The sequence below is a fragment of the Martes martes genome (assembly GCF_963455335.1).
Source record: "Martes martes genome assembly, chromosome: 4".
Taxonomy (NCBI): domain Eukaryota; kingdom Metazoa; phylum Chordata; class Mammalia; order Carnivora; family Mustelidae; genus Martes; species Martes martes.
This window is the reverse complement of record NC_137891.1, coordinates 105,134,247-105,153,718: the sequence shown is the minus strand read 5'-3', so window position 1 is coordinate 105,153,718 and position 19,472 is coordinate 105,134,247. Positions and strand designations below refer to the sequence as shown.

The 19,472-nt window shown below is 35.8% G+C and overlaps 1 pseudogene across 1 annotated transcript; it reads left to right on the top strand.

The window, feature by feature from the left end:
- The first annotated feature begins 15,016 nt into the window (after positions 1-15,016).
- On the top strand, positions 15,017-17,159 carry LOC308341662 (ADP/ATP translocase 2-like; annotated as a pseudogene). The gene is made up of 2 exons: positions 15,017-15,064; positions 16,346-17,159. The product of its transcript is annotated as an ADP/ATP translocase 2-like (transcript).
- The last annotated feature ends 2,313 nt before the right edge of the window (positions 17,160-19,472 follow it).

Below are 19,472 nucleotides of genomic sequence, written 5' to 3'. Positions count from 1 at the left end.
AGCCTATCACTCAGCAGTTCCAACTGAGCCCAGGCTTTCCACTATTACTACCAAGGGTTCAAATAAGTGACTGAACCTGCTTCAGACCCTCCAAATCGGTCCATCTAAATGTTTAATTCTATCAAATGACCTCCGTGCAAACCAGATGGAGGAGAAAAAAACACCTAGCTATCTCTGCCCAAATTCCTGACCTACAAAATTGTGAGATATCATAAATTACATTTGATTTGGTTCGGAAGATCTGAGCTGGATTCTATAATGATAGGACACTTTGGGGGGCATCAGTTGGGGTGAATTTATTTTTCATGGAGAAGGAGAGTCGTTTCTTGAAAGGATACACCAATGAATGTTCTTATTAAGATCGCTTATGTCTTTCTGTTATTCAAAAAGCGATGATTGGTGATGTTATAATATTCCCATAGAATAAAAGGGTTAATAAAGATCCAATAGGAAACTTTTCTTTATTTTTGTTTTGTTTTGTTGAGTTTTTGGTTTGTTTTTTTTAACACATTCAGACCCTGGCAAAGGGCTCAAATATGTAGACTTCTCTGAGTCTTCTCCAGGCTCTGAGATCCCCTGGAGGAGAAAGCCAAGGCAAAAAACACAGAGATAAAAAAATAAAGCAAAGCATATTTTATCTTTTATATAGTGGAAAATTTCCCACATTTTATGATGTGTTTCTGCGTTTCTCTAAAATAATAAGGCAATTTGCATTAAATCGTGCCAGTTGTGCCAAAAATAAAGTCATGACACAAGTTGTAAGAAATAAGTGTCTGAAAGTATAGCTTGCTATTCTTAATTTTGTATTATATTTGCCTGTGATCTTCAACAAGAAAATTAATAGTTATCGTTTGATTTTAACTTCCATATAGAAAATATTCAATAATGTTTGTCATAATCATTTTAGCATAAAATTAATATCAAAATTTGTTTTTAAGTTCTATTTTCAAGATTGAAGTATCTGTTTCTTCATGTTGAAAGTATAATAGGAAAAATTTTCCTTAGCATATTGCTATTACTTATGCAGATTTATTTTTTACATTTTTTCCAGATATAAAATGTGCAATAAGTTAAGAAAAATCTGGGAAAAATTCTGATGAACATCAGAATTTCCACATGTACTACAATGTTTAGAATGTCAATTGTAATGGGCCAAAGTCTAAGTAAGTACAAAAGAAGTAAAACATAGAACTGTTCATTGTAAGTATGTTTTTCCCACCCAAACCTTCTCATATCTTTAGATTGCTTTAAATTTTCTATGTATATGTAGTTTATGAAATTGTGATTTCTGATTTCCCAGTTTCCATTAGATACATATTCAGTTGAATAATAATTATAGTTAAGAACAATTCTTCAAAAGAAATTAAATGCAGAGGGCCTTTTAAATAGGTTTTGTTACCAATTGCAATGTGTGGTGGGGAGAAGGTGGTTTCCCACACTGACAAGCAGTTCTCAGACACCAGTGGGGTGTCCTATGATTTAACTCAATTCTGACACTATCTACCCTGAGAGAGCATCAGATTCCACAGGTTAAATGGGTTGTCCTACAAATCCCCTGCCATCTTCAGCCCAACTTCAGACAATGGTCACAAGTCCAAGTTTTTTTCCTGCACTTCTGACAAACTGGCTGTGAATCAGAGGTTCCCAGGACCCCCTCTTCCGGTTCCACTAATTTGCTAGAGCAGTTCACAGAACTTAGAGAAATGTTTTACTTACTAGATTACCGGTTTATTATAAAAGGATATAACTCAGGGGAAGCAAGATGTTAGAGATTTGTAGGGCAAGGCATGGGGAAAAGGTGCAGAGCACCCATCCCCTCTCCTGGTGCACTGATCTACCGGGATCAGCCTGGAGGCTGATCACCAGCCTGGAGGCTCTCCAAACCTTGTCCTTTTGGGGTTTTATGGAAGCGTCAATTCATAGGCGTGACTGATTAAATTATTGACTACTGATGACTGAGTCAACCTCCAGCCCTTCTCCCCTACCTGGAGATTAAGGGAGTACTGAAATTTCCAACCCTCTAGTCACAGGATTGGTTTCAAGGGCAACCAGCTCCCATTCTTAGGTACCTAGGGGCTTCCCAAAAGTCCCTCATTAACATAAAAAGGACTCTCAGCTCTCTTACCACAGGAAATTCCAAGGGTTTTAGGAGCTCTGTGCCAGAAAGAATGGAAGACTGAATATATATTTCTCATTATAAATCACAATACCGCAACTTTTTCTGATAATTAAGCGTGGTATTCTGGATTGTAAGTCATATTTCCATCAAGTCAAAAGAAAGCAGCAATAGACCTTTAGTAAAATGCCTATATTTACAATAGGTTGGGAGGTGAGTAGATACAATAATTAATTTTAAACTTTCTCCTAACTTTATGATAAACCATGTTCCTTTATAAGTTTCAGAATGAAGAGTTTACCTTAGAGAAAAAACAAACAAAACAAAACAAAATATAAACAAATATAACTTTATAACTCTATAGAAACTAGCACCTTCTGGGATTATGTATTAAAGGGGAGCAAAATATACTACTTTGACATATTGATTATTTTGAATTAAAGTTTCTTAAGAAACAGCCAGTGCAAGGAGGACACTTTGACCCCCAGTATGTCCCTCTGAACACAGGAAATAAATCTCTCATGTGAAAGGTACCCTCCCTGTACCAGAAAGCTAGAAGGCATACTTACCACCAGAGAGAGGAAATTTAGGGCCTGGAAGATTGTATAAACAAAGCTTGTTACTTTCTCACTAATTTACTGCCCCAAACCCACACTTCTTTATCTTGTTAATCCTTCACAAATTTATTGTTTCTTTGTCCAAAAGATATAAAAGCTGCCTGCTTTGGTCATTTTTTCCAGTCTCATATTTTTATGGGCTCCTGTACATAGGAAATTAAATTTGTTTTTCTCCTGTTAATGTCTAATGTCAGTTTAATTAATAGACCAGCCAAAGAACATAGAAGGGAAGAAAGAAAAAATTTTCTTCCTTCCCTCCCCTACAGTATATTATTAGACTTATGGCAAGCATTAAGACTGTATTGCACAAGTGTGTTTTCAGAAAATACCCAATTATAATTTACTAGTAGGGAAGCAGGTTGGGAGAGGCCTACATTTCTGTTATTACAGAAAAAGTATCTGGAAGGCTGCATTGTTGTTGTTTTGTTTTGTGTAGCAATAATTGGAAGATTATATACTTTATAAAGACATATTTCTTAGATTTGGGGTGTGCCCTATCTACGTAATAAGTGTATTTTCTTAAAATTTGCATATAAAACAATTGGGTATTTTGTCACTTAAAACTTACTTTAGATATTCCAGAAGATATTACAATTTACATAAACTTTACTTTATAAATTGGTAATAATTATACCTTTATCTTATATTGAATCTTAATCCCATATATTTGTTTATAGCTCATTTTCTAATGTAGCTTCAGTTCTTGAAGTCAAAGCATACAAGACACATGGACTTTTTCCATAACCTAGTTATGAACTTGTGAATAATAATTGGGGCATCTTGTAGTGCTCCCCATTATATTTCTGAGCCATTTCAATCAGCCCAATGTGCTGATGACCCCCAAATCAGATCAGCAAATCCCATCTCCCCATAATATTCAAACCTCTATTTCCAGATAGCCTCTGTACATCTTCATGGAGATATCTTGAAGCAACCACACATGTAACACAACCAATATTAAATTCATTTTATCATCCACATACCTATTCTTGCTCCTCTTACATGGTCTCTTTCTCTCTGTTCCCATCAACACTGACTTAGTCTAATGTATGGTAATTTCTTCCCATCTGAATGATAGCAATAGCTTTTTATCCTACTGTCCTGGTCCATCCATTATTGTCATCAAAATTGTGTTCTTGTACCCCACATTCATTAGTCACATTAGACACATTCTCAATCCTAAGCAAGCTTCTGTTTCTTTAAGCAAAGATTTTTGGAGTGACCAATCCCTCCTGCCTTCCAGGAAATATCATCACTTAAGATTCAACTCATTTTTCAAAAAAAAAAAAAAAAAAGATCCCACTCATTTTTCATTTTTCACATCAGCATTTCCTAAAAGGGACCTAAGTTAATTAATCACCTAGGCCATGGTATTCTTAGAGAATTTAACATATATCATCTGTACCATACTTAGTGTCTATGAGACAGTAAGGGCTCAAAAATGGTAGTTGTTTTTATGAATTTTATTAAAATGATCTTTGCATATATTTGTCTCTTAAATTCCAGAGGGCATAAATTTTATCCTGCCAATTATTTTATTGCAACTTCAAGCACATCACTTGGCATTTAGTAGGAGACACTGTGCATCTACATTCAACAAATATGACCCTGACTAGGGCTGTAATTTAAAGTTAAAAGTGCTAGTCACAATTATTATCAATAAGAACATACTTTTTCATATTAATTAGAAAATACTGGTTGATGTGCTTTAATAATATTTTTACTATTACATATAGGAGAACTATAATTCTGAAAGCTTTAAGTCACGACTGAACATATGGATTTTTATATCTGTATGGAGAGATTTTAATAAAAATGATTCAGAGTGCAAGAGTTCACACACAAAGTGAAAGAATAATTTCCCATCTCTGAGTGAATTATCTTTCAATGATTCAGTGAAATGATTTCAATGATTCAACGAATTATCTTCCAATGATTAGTCATTTTCTCCTGGATATGTCTGCAAAAATTATATTACTTTTGGGATCTCAACAAATTTGCTTTTAACAAAATATGCTTATAGCTTCTCTAGAAGTATTAGAACTAAACATATTTAAATTGTTGTTACAACATTGCCCTTGGTTACAGCTTTTGTCTGGGATATCTGATTTTATTCTGTAGGCCTACGGCTGAACTGTAAATTATTTTTGCCCTCCTGAGAGAGGATCTCACCATTCTGTCAATGATTCGGTTCTGAGTGCAGACTAAGAGGGAAATGGGATATAATGAAATACCCTTAGGGAAAAATTATAGGTATACTATAGGTCTTAGTTGTTCAATATTCTGCAGATACAGCATTCTGGAAAACATTATCCCAGTCCTTTAGGTGTGAATAGTATTCCATGGGTGAGGGAATACACATGAAAATGAGAAATGTTCTCATTAGTAGTATAACCATTAAATCTTAAAGTAGTTACAATATACAACAGTATTTGACTAGATGTTGACATGTGTTAGGCAGAACTACTTATTATGAAATACAGAGAATCAGAATGTAACGGCTCCTAGAAGTAGTTTTCATCCCATGATTTCAGTTCATTCATTCTGCAATGCATTTAGGTCAGCGGGAGACACGTATTACTGAAGAGTGAGGGAGGAGTGTTAGGATATCCTCTCTGTGATCTATGAGGATGCCATATCTCTCATGGAGGACACATTACTTTACTGTTTTTAACAAGTGAATTATAACCAGTCACCATAATTATCATCATCATTGTTAGGGTATATATATCCCATGTTGTTGTTCTGGGCATTGTACAAGTTAGATTAAAAGTCCACTTATAGGTTGTTTGCATATGTACATTTTAAATCATCTGTTGGTTGATAGATATCTAATGGTAATTTATTTATCTATATTTCCATCTCTCTATATTTTTATTTTTTTGTTTAAGCTATCTATGCCCAGGTACTTCAAGATAGCAAAAATTATATTAAAGAGATTCACACATAAAATTTTTAATTGAGTGCTCTGAAGAAAATAGGATGAAATCATTACTATATAAGTAATAAGATTTGCAAACTCATTTTATGAAAGTCTGTGTTCAGTTTATGTTATGGACTACTAAGACGGTTAGAGCAGCACTGAACAATAAGGAAACTACTACTCACATGTGGCTATTGAGCACTGAAATTAGCTAGTATGATTTGTAAAGGATATAAGTGTAAAATGTACACTGAATTTTATACTTAGTATGGGAAAATAGACTCTAACATATGCCATGAATCATTTTTTATATTAATTACATACTGAAATGATAATATCTTGGTTAAATGGTTAAAATAGATAATATTAAAAGTAATTTTATTTGTTTCTTTTTACTTGTTTTGACTACTAGGCTATTTAGGAGTCTGCCTGTAGTTCACATTACATTTATATTGAACAGAACTGGGTTAGAATGTTTGAAATTCATGTAGCTAGGGTCAGGTAAGTTTCAAAGAAAAATGGAGGAGATTTAGTAAAAGATATATTAAATTAATTCTGTTATCTTCTAAATGACATCCACTGTGTGAAAACTACCTTAAGATTAGGCTTAAGGGAGTTGTTCTGATGCTGTTATTTGTGATAAAATAAAAGTGATGGACACATTTCCCCTGTGTATTGGGGAAATGTGCCCATCACTTCTGGAGTTCAAATAAAGCCACATTTCTGGGCTGTGGAGTTCTTCTCTGTGCTGAAATACTGCTTATGTTTACTTGAGTCCAAAACTTATTTGGAAAACTGAGCTTCTAAGATAAATAAGTGCTCTTTATGTCCAAATGATCTTGATAAATTGATTCTAGAATTCATTAATATTCTACCTTTAAAGGATGCCAAGAAATAAGATATCGATGAGGACCAGGTGAATAGCAAGCTCTGTTATCTTTACTTTTCACACATTCCTTATTTCCAGTCTCTTTCCCCATATCTGTTTATATATGTGGTTGTAATGAGAATTTATGACATATGAAATTTCCTTTTCTAATTTTCGAGTCATATATATACACCATATATTTTCATATCCAGACTTAAGACATAAAATAACTATTGCATTTTTTGTTTACTTGTGGCAGAATGGTAGTAGTCATATTAATTCATTGTGATGACTCTAAGTGGCATTTTTTATATGTCATCTTTGTCATATTTTGGTTTCTCACTTAAAAATAAAAAACAAATAATAAAACAAAATTCTAGGTAATACAGATTTCTAAAGATACTTCCCAAAGCATTTATTGTACTTTACCTGCCTGAGTACAATACCATATCCAGTCTAACATAATGTCTAAATACTTATTAAAGACTGTAAACTAGGGAAATATTCATTACTGTTAAATTATTAATTATTAATTTAATTAATTAATTGTTAATTAATAATAAATTAATTAAATTAATAATTATTATGATTGTCATTAGGAGAATGCCTACCTATAAGTTATGAATTACAAGTTTTAAAAAACAATTATTTGGCCTAAATAAAACTTACCAAATTAACCAGTTTTAACTACTAGAGAATATCATACTGTTTTGTCCCAGCCAAGGAGATGCAAAAAGAATATCACAAGACACTTCAAGGGAAAGAGATTGTAGTGACCTTCCCCATCTAGGGCAGATCCTACATGAGAATTATAAAGTAAGGGTGTCTTATTTAAGCATTTTATGATCCTTTATAACAAATCTCCAGCTAAGGAAGGGATATCCAGCTCTGCCTACACATTACAACCTACTGGGAAAGATGTGATCACATAGGCAGTTTGGCCCAAGAGAGAGGAATTCAATCAATATCTTGTTTGGAAGAAGGGCATTTCTCTATATTGTTTAAAGTTTCCCCAGGTAGTTCTACTGTGGACCAGTTAGAGAAACTTTAATCAAAGACAACCAGAAACCCCATATTCCCTGTTTTCCACCATTCTGTTACTGAAGTTTGAACCCTCTGCATTTCAAATGAAGCTGATTCTCTGCACCTTGCCCTGCTAATTTCTCACTGCTAAATGTCATGACTAATTTGTTTTATATTTTCAAAGCCTCATTAGATTACTGGCCTGCTAATTACATATCCCAATTCATAATAAAACACTAATAGTTGAAAATGATTAAATTTGTACTTTTCTAATTAATGCATTTGCTTTTTAACCTAGTTTTTAGCATATCCTAAGGCATGAGTGGATAAATAAAATATGAATTTTAGTCATTTTAACATACCGACATAGAAATACTTTAACTCTGGTGGGGCATTCAGCTTTCCTTAAGTATTTCTACATAAGGATGATTTTAATGGGAACTCGCTGTCCTGCTCCCATTATTAACACAAAACCACAGAGGAAGGAAGAAGATTTCAGGATAAATACGAAGTGAGAATATTTAAGGAAAATATCAAGAGAGGTAAGTAAGTTGAGGATTCAGGTCATATAATATGGGAATCTGTTCTTGTCACTCTGAGTATTTTCAAACTGTGTTAGCTGCTTTATTTAAAACCATTTTGGTTGTCTACTTCATGAATAGCACTTAAAGAGTATAGAGTCTTTGTAAGAAAACATGAAAATTTTAAATACGTTTATAAATGTATAAGACAGCAGTTCTGGAAAAGTCAAAATGGACCATATAATCAAAGTTTAAATAAATATTATTCAATTCATTAATGAATAGAATTACTTAATCATGAAAGGGATTGTCTTTGAATTTGGACAAGAGCATAGAAAGTGTCACTCTCATTTATAAAAACAAAAATTCATACAAATAAATAAACTTAATCTTTTTTTAGGATTTTCTTATTTTGTAACATTGAAGTGGAATTCTATGATGCTACTCGAAAAATAATTCGACTACCTTTTAAAATTTAACTAACGCATGTTAGGAAGAGTAGATATTTTAAAGAGAATCAATGATGGTTGATGTAATGACAGAGATTTTTGCTCACTGCTAAGAATGATTGAAAAAGGAAGTATGGATATAATTAATTTATTAAGATGTTTCCACCAGTGCTAAGGAAGGCGATTGGCCATTAATGGTAATCATTGCAATTACATGAGAATGAAGTTGATACAAACCAAGTTTAGAAATATCCATAACTAAAAATTTTTTAGGAAGTGAAATGATGTGATTAAGAAAGTGGGCAAAAATTTTTAGTCCCTGGTTTCAAATACCGGTCAATCATTTATTACTATTGTTGTTGTTATTTTTAGAGAGGGATGAATGAGGGGCAGAGGGTGAGGGAGAGGGACAATCTCTTTTTCTTTCTTTCTTTCTTTCTCTCTCTTTTTTTAAAGATTTTAGCTATTTATTTGACCGAGAGAGACAAAGAGAGAGAGGGAATACAAGTAGGGAGAGTGGGAGAGAGAGAAGCAGGCTTCCCGCTGAACAGGGAGCCTGACGTGGGGCTGGATCCCAGGACCCTGGGATCATGACCTGAGCGGAAGGCAGACGCTTAAGGACTGAACCACCCAGGGTCCCCGAGAGGAACAATCTTAAGCAGCCTCCCAGCTGAGTGCAGAGCCTGACAAGGGGTTCAATCTCATGACCCTGAGCTCATGACCTGAGCCAAAAATCAAGAGTCAGTGGCTTAACTGACTGAGCCACCAGGTGTCCTCAATTATTTATTATTATTTGACTTTGAGCAAGTCACTGTTCTGTGCCTTATGTTGTTTGGCCATAAAATAGAGATTGTATTTATCTTTACCTCACTGATTTGTATTTAGGAGAGAGGAGTTTAAATGAGTTAGTGTAAGTAAATTTCTTAAAAAGCATGGGGTACACAGTAATATACAGATATTAACTATTATTATTACTAATTAATATGCAAAGCTATGTATGTTTCTAGTTTATCTGCAGTTATATCTATACACATGCAGTCATGGTTTCAATTGCTAATCTCTCACTCCCAAGAATTTACAAGGTTTTACTGTTTAGAATGTCCCAGATCTTTTTCTCTTGGCCTGTAATAAGACATTGCAGTAATCTGTAAACTCAGTTTGAACCACTGCGTGTTTTCCCATTGTATTGATCTGATGTTTTCTATTGATAATGTACCATAATGTCTCTTTCTTTCTGGATGATTTACCTGTCAACCTTTGAAAGTCTTGTTACAGTAAATTATTTGATGTCTAATCCATGAAGTTAAGTGTTTATTGCTGGTATTTTTACATATACTCTATAGTATTCCTTCAAAATACCCAGCTGGATATGTATACTATCCTTTTGCAGATGGTGAAACTTGGCCTTAAGTGTTAAGTAATTAACTCCAACTCACTCAGTTCATTAAATGTCTGAGTCAGAATTCAAACTCAGGTAGAACTGTTTATGCTCTCATAAACCAAAGTTTATGTCCTGTTGCCCAGACCTCTCAAGGTTTCCTCTTGGTATTTTAATTTCTTTTTTTAAAGATTTTATTTATTTATTTATTTAGAGTGAGAGTGAGTGGAGGGAGGAGCAGAGGGAGAGGGAGAGAGAGAATCCGAAGCAGACTCCCTGCTGAGCACAGAGCTGAGCAGCGATCTCGATCCTGGGGCTCGATCTCATGACCTTGAGATCATGACCTGAGCCGTTCTCCAAGAGTTGGATGCTTAAGCAGCTGAGCCACCCAAGCACCCTTGGTGCTCTAATTTCTAACCACATTTCATAGTCTGCTCTCTTTCTCATTCAGATACTGGCCCATAGCTTTCATATTTAATTTCAAGTATGAATTGATGTAAAAGTTTTAGCTAGACAAATATACAGATTGGCTTATGACCACATTTTATTTCATTTAGAGATGCTATTTTTTTATTATATATCTATAACATTATGTACATCATGGAGCTCTAGTTTCTGTCTAGCAACTTAGTGAACAAGAATTGTTCATAGAGAACCGACAAGGACTTCTGAGAAAAATCACTTAAAGAGTTGTTTAGATCAAGAAAAGACCACCTGTTCTATTGAGATATATGACTGTATGAGGACTTATTTTCAAAATATTATTATTATTTTCTGTCTGTTTTAAAGTAACGTATTATAATGATTCAGGCCCTAAACTCTAAGACCAGCCTGCCTGCCTAGGTTAATCCTGGAGATGTCGCTGACTATATGATTGTCAAGCGTGAATATCCAGCTACCAATCTCAGGTGAGGATTCCCACCTCATGGAGACAGCAGGGATCTTAACACTGCCAGCCACCACAAGCAGGAGATTGCAGACTGGCCCACTTCATCTTCTACTTGTTCAGAGCACTGAGGAGGACTCAACACACACACTACTGGAGGAAACATTTTACTCACAGAAAGGGGAGGGAAGAGACACAACACAGATTAAGGTCAGTGTCTGTTAGTGTGCACTGATCTGCCATGACTAGTAGGTCTTTCCCAATGCACGTGCCCCTCTCATGCTGCAGGGGAAGACTCTGTTCCTTTCCATCTAGGGACAGATATACTGGTGTCACTGGCCAGGTGACATATGACAGTCTTAAGAAATACAACGAAGTTCACTGAGTATCAAGAACAGCATGTTTTCTCCTAATAATAATAATCTAGCCCACACTAGCTCAGGACCTGGTTTCCTTATTGGGGAAGGTTCCAGACCCAGGGCACTGAGTGAGCAAGTCCAGAGAAGGGCAACAGGTCATGCGATGGCCGCTTCCCCATCGCATGGGGAATTCCCCAATTGATTATGGATAAATTACCTAAACTCCATACAGCAATTTGGGGGTCATGATAATATCAGCCTCATAGGGTGTTGGGAGGATTAGATAAATTAATATATGAAAAATATATGAAAATATATGAAAATATATGAAAAAATATATGAAAAATACTCACAACAGGGCCTGGCACATACTAGGTATTTTATTAAGTAGTAGCAATATTTGTCCAGCTGGGACAGCTTTAAAATATGGCTATTGTTCTATGCCCCTCACTGAGTGGTGTGCTTAAGCTCCATTCCCCTTGTATCTAGGTGGGCTTGTGACTGCTTCAGTCAATAGAGTATTTCTGAAATGACACTATGTGATGTCCTTAATGAGGTTGTAAGTGACCATGCAGCCTCTGCTTTCTTTATGGGAATATTCACTCTTGGAGCTCCCTGAAAAAAGTCTCTCTAGACTGACAATGCTATGCTGGAGAAGTCACACAGAAAGCCCATGTAAAGATGCCCGGACACTACACAGAGCAAGAGAGTGATGTTCAGTGCACCCCCCTGATGTTCCAGTCTTCCCAGCAGAAGCTTCAGACATGAGCCAAAGAATATCTACCTTCTCCTGCCCCATCTACATCCCTGACTCACAGAATTTGCAAACATAATAAAATTATGGTTTTATACCACTCAATTTTAGACGGTTTGTTACACAGCAAAAGACAACCAGAATATTAGCCTATTTATTTTTGTAGCATATATTAGAAGTATCAACACAGGTTTTGCCTTGCATTTGGGAATATTATTTTGCCTTTATTACCTTTATTACCACTGTCTTTCCAGTGGTTCCCTTCTAACTCAAGCCAGTTGAATCCCGCTCAATTCAAACCAATAACCTGAGTTCTTATTTTTTGCACTCTGATTAGTGAACATTTTAATTTTTACAAAACTATTACAATTTGACCGTTCCCAATCTTTCCACCACTCCTTCAGTGCTGCTTACATTCCTTCCTACATGAGGCAAGTCAACCATTTCTTATGTCTTTTTCTCCTTCTTGCTATTCTCCTAGACCAAACTCATCTGCCAACTTCCTACTACTCTACACCTTCTGACCTTAGATGACCTTGGCTCCTATTTCACAGGAAAATCATGGTAGGGACCCTGTCTTTGTCTCTGCCATCTCCTGAAAAGTGACTATCATCTGTAGCTAACCAATCTTCCATCTTCCCTCCTTCACTTTCTTTCCTCCTCTTCCCTTCATCCTAATTTAGTGAAAAAGTAGTGGTCTCCCTCCCATCTGAGGCTAATTCCAATGCCTAAAATGTGTATCATACCTCTTCTTGTTGTCTTGGGGCACTTGCTCCAGTAATGATCTATTCTCTCACCAATATTTTCAAATTTTATCTTCTAAATCTTTTTTGTATACTGATACGGTCATGTTTAAATGTCTTCCACTCAGACAAAAGAAATTATTCTATGCTGATGTTAATGAGTGACTCTTTTAACTTGTCTTTTGCATTCTTGTGCATTTCTTGAATTTTTCTAGGGCATACACACTATACATAATAGAAAATATAATAGGGGTAATTTGATAATTGGTCTAATGCAATTCTTCAAAAGTTTTGATGTGATATTAGACTTTACATTTTACTTTATTATTAGTCACCTTTACTGGACAAACCAGCTTATTTTTTACTATTTTTTATATATTCACCTCAGAAATTATGTAATGCGATTGAGCTTACTTTTCAAATAACAGGAGTAAATCTAAAGGAAGCATTCATGTGAGCTGGAGAAGGATTATTTCTACTTAACTTTCAACTACAGAGGGATAGTGAAGGACTATTCTACTGGCTCATCAAATTTTCTGTTAATTTCCAAATTTGTGCACTTTAGCAAGACGTTCAGATTACAAATTGTGTATGGAGTCTGTACTCAAACCATCTCCATAAGACTCCAGATCCAAGATAAGGTCAGGATATCAAAGTAGAAAAATAATGCCGTGGTATTTTCTGTTGCTTGCTGATGCAATTTATTTTAAATTAAATTGGGTTAAATATGTAACTCAAGTGTTATAGTTAAGAAAATAACATAATTTTAACACTTATACCACTATTGCATTGAACTCACGGGTGCTTTTTCAAAATGGAAAAGGAAGGTAATTGGTAATTGATCATGGTATGTTAGGGAATAACAATATACTGCCAACAATAGTGACAATATATTTGCCTATTTAGGTAAATTTGGTATGCAGGCAAGTGAGAAATAACTTTCTAAATAACAAAATCAAGATATATTTATCTTAATTTATTCATAAGGCATTTATTCAGTAAATGTTTGTTGGATTTTCCTAGCCACTTTTCTAAGGTCTAGGAATAAAATGGAAAAAAAAAAAACCCACAAAAATTTTATTCTCTATTACTTCAACCTCTTTGGACAGTATATGAATGCAGACAGTAAATTAGGTATCTCAGAAAAACATCATTTGTAAATTTAGTAACCAAATTTCATTACACAGACTTGTGGGTTTAGCTCAGACATACAGAGACCTAGCATGGCATTGTCACCCTTACAACAAGAGAAAAAAGTTGAACAGATTGCAAATGAGATTTTTTTTTTTAACTCAAGAGAGAACTAGAGTGAGAAAGAAAAGGACTCACCCAATATCTGGAGAAAAAGAAGCTCAGGCAGGGAGAAACAGGACACAGCCATTTGTTTACCTGGATTAGATGCCACCAAATGCCATATAAGTCAGTGAAAGTATTAAGGTAGACATTTTTAATTAGTTGCAATAGCCTGAGTAGGTTAAGTGTGAGACTATAAAGTCCTTGAGGGCCACAGACATAGGATAGCTGTGTCCCTTCTGCAGAGTGTTTTCTCTAGGAACACCATCAGGGAATGTCAGGGAGAAATCTGAATAATGCAAAAAAACAAAAAACCAAGAAAACCTCCTTCATAGTTCTTTCTGGGGTTGCAGAATGATAACCACTGTCAAAACTCCACCCAGACCCATCCCTCTATCTCCTTCATGAAATAAAAGATTTTTTTTCTTTTTTTTTTTTTTTTTCCTGCAAGGGATTTTGCAGGTAAAAAGATAGCCAATTTGTAGACCAAGTGCAGAGGGGGAAATTCATTGCATCTCAAGGTGGAAATTGGTGGCTGCCACCCATTCCAATCTCAAACATGCCCCCCATCTCATCTAAGGAACAAAATCCTTAATCTGTAGGTATGAATTAGGGCCTCAAAACTGTAAACTATTGGTACTAGTGGAAAAGCACTGCAGTTAAGGAGGGAAACAAGGAATTTAAAAAAAAAGGGGGGGGCGCCTGGGTGGCTCAGTGGGTTAAGCCTCTGCCTTCGGCTCAGGTCATGATCCCAAGGTCCTGGGATCGAGTCCCGCATCGGGCTCCCTGCTTAGCAGGGAGCCTGCTTCCCCCCTCTCTCTCTGCCTGCCTCTCTGCCTACTTGTGATCTCTGTCTGTCAAATAAATAAACAAATAAAATCTTAAAACAAAACAAAACAAAACAAAAAAAACTCTTACTTGGAGAAGGAGCTCTAGGGAATGTGCTAGCCCTAGGTTTACATCTGGAGAAGAGACAATCTACTTACAAAGGGCACATAGATGGGATCAAGGCCCATAGTGTCTGCTTAAGACTGAGGCTTACCAGAGCATCAAACACCGCATTCAACTGCCTACCAACAAGCTAACATGCATCTAGTAAAACTAATAGTGGATGATGCCTGGAATAACTGCAAGGCATGGGCTTTTTCTAGGGAGAAGTGCAAACTCAAAACTAAGTGGAAAGACAAACAAAAGATAGAGTTATTTGTAGTGTTTGACCCACTGAGGATACCCCAAACAACAAACCCAGCCCCACATCACAGCCAAGTGAGGCTCATCCCAGGGATGCAAGGCTTTCTCAATACTTTAAAAAAAAAAAATGTATTTTACCATGTTAACAGAATAACTAAATAAGAAAAAAAAAGTTTTTTATCAACAGATAAAGGAAAAAGCATTTAGCAAAACCAGTTATCTGTTCCTGATAAAAACAAACTAGAATTTTTTCTAAGTATCTAAGGATACTTACTTAATCCAATAAAGAACATCAACAAATCCTACAGCTCACATCATATTTGACATGAGACTACTTTCTGCCTAAGATCAGAAATGCAAGGATGTCTCCTTTCCCTACTCATATTCAACATTATGTTGATGAGCTAGTGAGAAAGATTTGCAATAAGGCAAAAAGAAAAAGGAAAATAAAAAGGCATATAGATTAAAAGAAGAGGAGAGGTGGGGTGCCTGCATGGCTCAGTCAGGTTAGCGCCTGCCTTTGGCTCAGGGCATGATCTCAGGGTTCTGGGACCGAGCCCGCAGGAGCCAGAAGCTCAGCATCAGGCTTCCTGCTCAGCAGAGTCTGTTTCTCCCTCGCCCTCCGCCTGCTGCTCCCCTTGTTTGTGCTCTCTCTGTCAAGTAAACAGAATATTACCAAAAACAGAAAAAGAGAAGTAAAACAAAAGATATGACTGTCTATAAAGATAATCAAAAAGAATCTTAAAAAAGACTTCTAGAGTTTTGAATATGTGCAGTTTGTTTTAGGTCAATATTTGACAATAATGCTTCTAAAAGCTTTTTATAAAAAAGTGTAAGCTAAAAAAAAAAGTGTAAGCTAACGAAGCATATTAATTTGCTTTGTGGAGTTGACAATGACTCCTTAAATATTAAAATATACTTTCTAGGGGCACTTGGGTGGCTCAGTGGGTTAAAGCCTCTGCCTTCAGCTCAGGTCATGATCCCAGGGTCCTGGGATCGAGCCCCACATCAGGCTCTCTGCTCAGCAGGGAGCCTGCTTCCTCCTGCCTCTCTGCCTACTTGTGATGTCTGTCTGTCAAATAAATAAATAAAAATCTTTAAAAAAATCAATAAAAAATATATATACTTCCTAAAGTCCCAGCCAGTTCCTCCCGCAGCCCCAGTCTCCCACCTCCTCTTTCCTTTCAACATGATAGATGGTGCTGTGTCCTTCATTTGCCATAGGACTGCCTCACAGGTGGAGTGGCCATGGCCATCTCCAAGACCTTGGTAGTACCCATCAAGTGGGTCAAGCTGCTGCTGCAAGTGCAGCAAGCCAGAGAAAAATCACCATGGATAAGCAGTAGGGAGAGCATTATAGACCGTATGGTTCATATCCCCAAAGAGCAGGGAGTCTTGTCCTTCTGGTGTGTAATCAGATACCTGCCCACCCAGGCTCTAAACTTTGCGTTCAAGGACAAATACAACCCCTTTCTGGGTTGTGTGGATAAGAGAACCCAGTTTTGGCACTACTTTACAGAGAATCTGGCACTACATGGTGCCATTGGGGCCACATTCTTGTGCTTTTGTGTATCCTCTTGATTTTGCCCATACCCATCTAGCAGCTGGTGTGGGCAGAGCTGGAGCTGAAAGGAGATTCAGAGGCCTTGGTGACTGCCTGGTTAAGATCCTCAAAGGTGAAGGGCCTATACCAGGCTTTAATGTGTCTGTGTAAAATATTAGCATCTACCCAGTTGCCTGCTTTGGAATCTATGACACTGCAAAGGGAATGTTCTCAAGAATACTCACATCTTCATCAGGTGGATGGTCGCACAATCTACCACAGCAGTTGCTGCGTTGACTTCCTATCCATCTGACACTGCTCGTGTCCGTATGATGATGTAGTCCAAGAGAAAAGGAACTGACATCATGGACACAGGCACACTTGACTGCTGGAGGAAGATTGTTCGAGATGAAGGAGCCAAAGCTTTTTTCAAGGGTGCATGGTGCAATCAATGTCCCCAGAGGCATGGGTGGTTCTTTTGTGCTTCTGTTGTGATGAAATCAACTTGTTCAGGTAAGTTAATTCCTATTTCTTTTCCCCTGTGAACAGACTTGTATTATATAACATACCTGAGTATTTTTTTTTTTTGAATATTTTATTTATTTATTTGACAGAGAGATCACAAGTAGGCAGAGAGGCAGGCAGGGAGAGAGGGGGAAGTAGGCTCCCCGTGGAGCAGAGAGCCCGATGCGGGACTTGATCCCAGGACCCTGGGATCATGACCTGAGTGGAAGGCAGAGGCTTAACCCACTGAGGCACCCAGGCGCTCCTATACCTAGAGTGTTTTTGACAGACTATTGGCTATTTATCAGTGGCAACTCTTTACTGGTTCAAAATGGGAAGCAGTAATATCCATCTGATCAGTTTTCTCTTAAAGCCATTTCCATGATGATGAGACTCAATTACATTTTTTTATTTCAGTCACTCCTGTTAAATAAATTTGAATAAATAAAAAAATCTGAAATAAAAAATGCCTCTTAGAAACAACCACTTTTGTTTTTTTTCATAAAGAATATTGATCTTTTTTTTTTTCAAACAAAGGATATATTTCAAAATTCTTTGTAACTGATTCATTAAAATTGTATGACTAGTCTCTGGGGATATACTTATCTTCTTATTTTCTTTTGAGAGGGCCTGGTATTCAACTAAAGACAGTCTCACCCCATGAAGGCAAACACTTAAAATAGAGAGTTCTCAATGACATTTCAGTTATTGTATTTCAGTATAATCCTTTTTTTTAAGAAAGGCCTTAATTTTTCTTATTAACTTTCTCATAATGTCACTGATTTCCATAATTTCATATTCATTTGTAAATAGATTTTTCTTTGGATTTATTTTATGAACACATTACTTGCATACCACCTGTTATAATTGTTTCACTATGATTTAGTGCCTTTTCCAGTAGGGCTAAGAAGTAGTTAGGAAATCAGCTTTCCATTTGAATACCAAAATTAATTAAATGGACATCAGTAGGATTGTTTTAGAGCATGTGTCCCACATTAGACATTGTCCATATTTAACCAATATTAGTTTGTAAATATAAAGGTCTACATTTCTTAAGAGAAATTGTTAGTAAGTAATGTTTACATCTTCTTAAAGCTATCTCAGTGCTATGACTTCAAATGTTTTCACTCAGTAGATACCCTAGGGCTCTCTGAACTTTCTAGTGGAACATAGAAATATTTAAGTTCTTAAAAAAGTAACTGAACATATGGGCAAGTATCAGGACATTACACGTAAAAGTGAATTGAAGGATGTTTCTCTTCCCAATTGTATTATTGAAATGTGCAAGAATTCAAGTGTTTTTCATAGGCTGTTTAAACTTAATTCTGTAGAGCAACTGACCATCTATTACTTGTTTCATGAATAGCTTCCTTTCGGGTTACTGAAATTATTAGAAAACTATTTCCTGGAGTGACAAGGCTCACTTTCTCTTTGAAAATAAACTACTTAGGGAGTGAGTACAATTCTTAATGTGTGTATAATAATTTTATAGACTTCATGCAACCTATTTTGAAACAAACTTTTGAGTTTAGACGAACAAATTGTTCATTATGTCTATTAAATTTTTGCCTTATTTTGAGCTATAGTTATAGCCCATTGATATTTGTATTCACCTTCAGTATTTAAGATGTTTTCTTTCACAGTACGTGAGCCCTGAATTACAGTGGGATGCAAGTAATGTAATCATAAAATAAATCCAAAACTGACAGGATGGATCTTTGTTACCACAATTGGAGAACTCTACTACTTTGTTTTTGCAATACATTTTTCCATCTAAGAACAGTGATTCGGGAAATTTTCAGCAAATGTGAAACCATATCCTCAGCCCACAGTAAAAAGATAGTAAACACATTTTACTGAAAGAAATACCACACATCTATTCCTCTAGATCTTCTAAATCTTAAACTTCACATAAGTCAGATCATTAAAGATTTAAAATCTAGATGTATTATTCCTTTGTTAAATTAGTTTTATACAACCATGACAATATCTATCTAGCCTACACTGAAGAACTATAACAAGTATGTTATAGTTACTCTAAGTGTTTTAGGAAATCAATTATATAAATCAATAGTTACTCCTTGAATAATGTCTATGGAACAGACAAAAATGCTATTCACCACATTTCATGGTACCATATTCAGGGAAACTCGCAGGGGTAGGTTTTTCTCAGTAGTTTTCAGGTCCCTGAGAAAGATTCCTATATAGACTAAATGGCAAGTTTTATGGCTGAATATAATCTGATTAATATAGCTGATTTTGCTTCATTTCTTTTGGGTAATGTAATTTGTGACTTACCTCTGG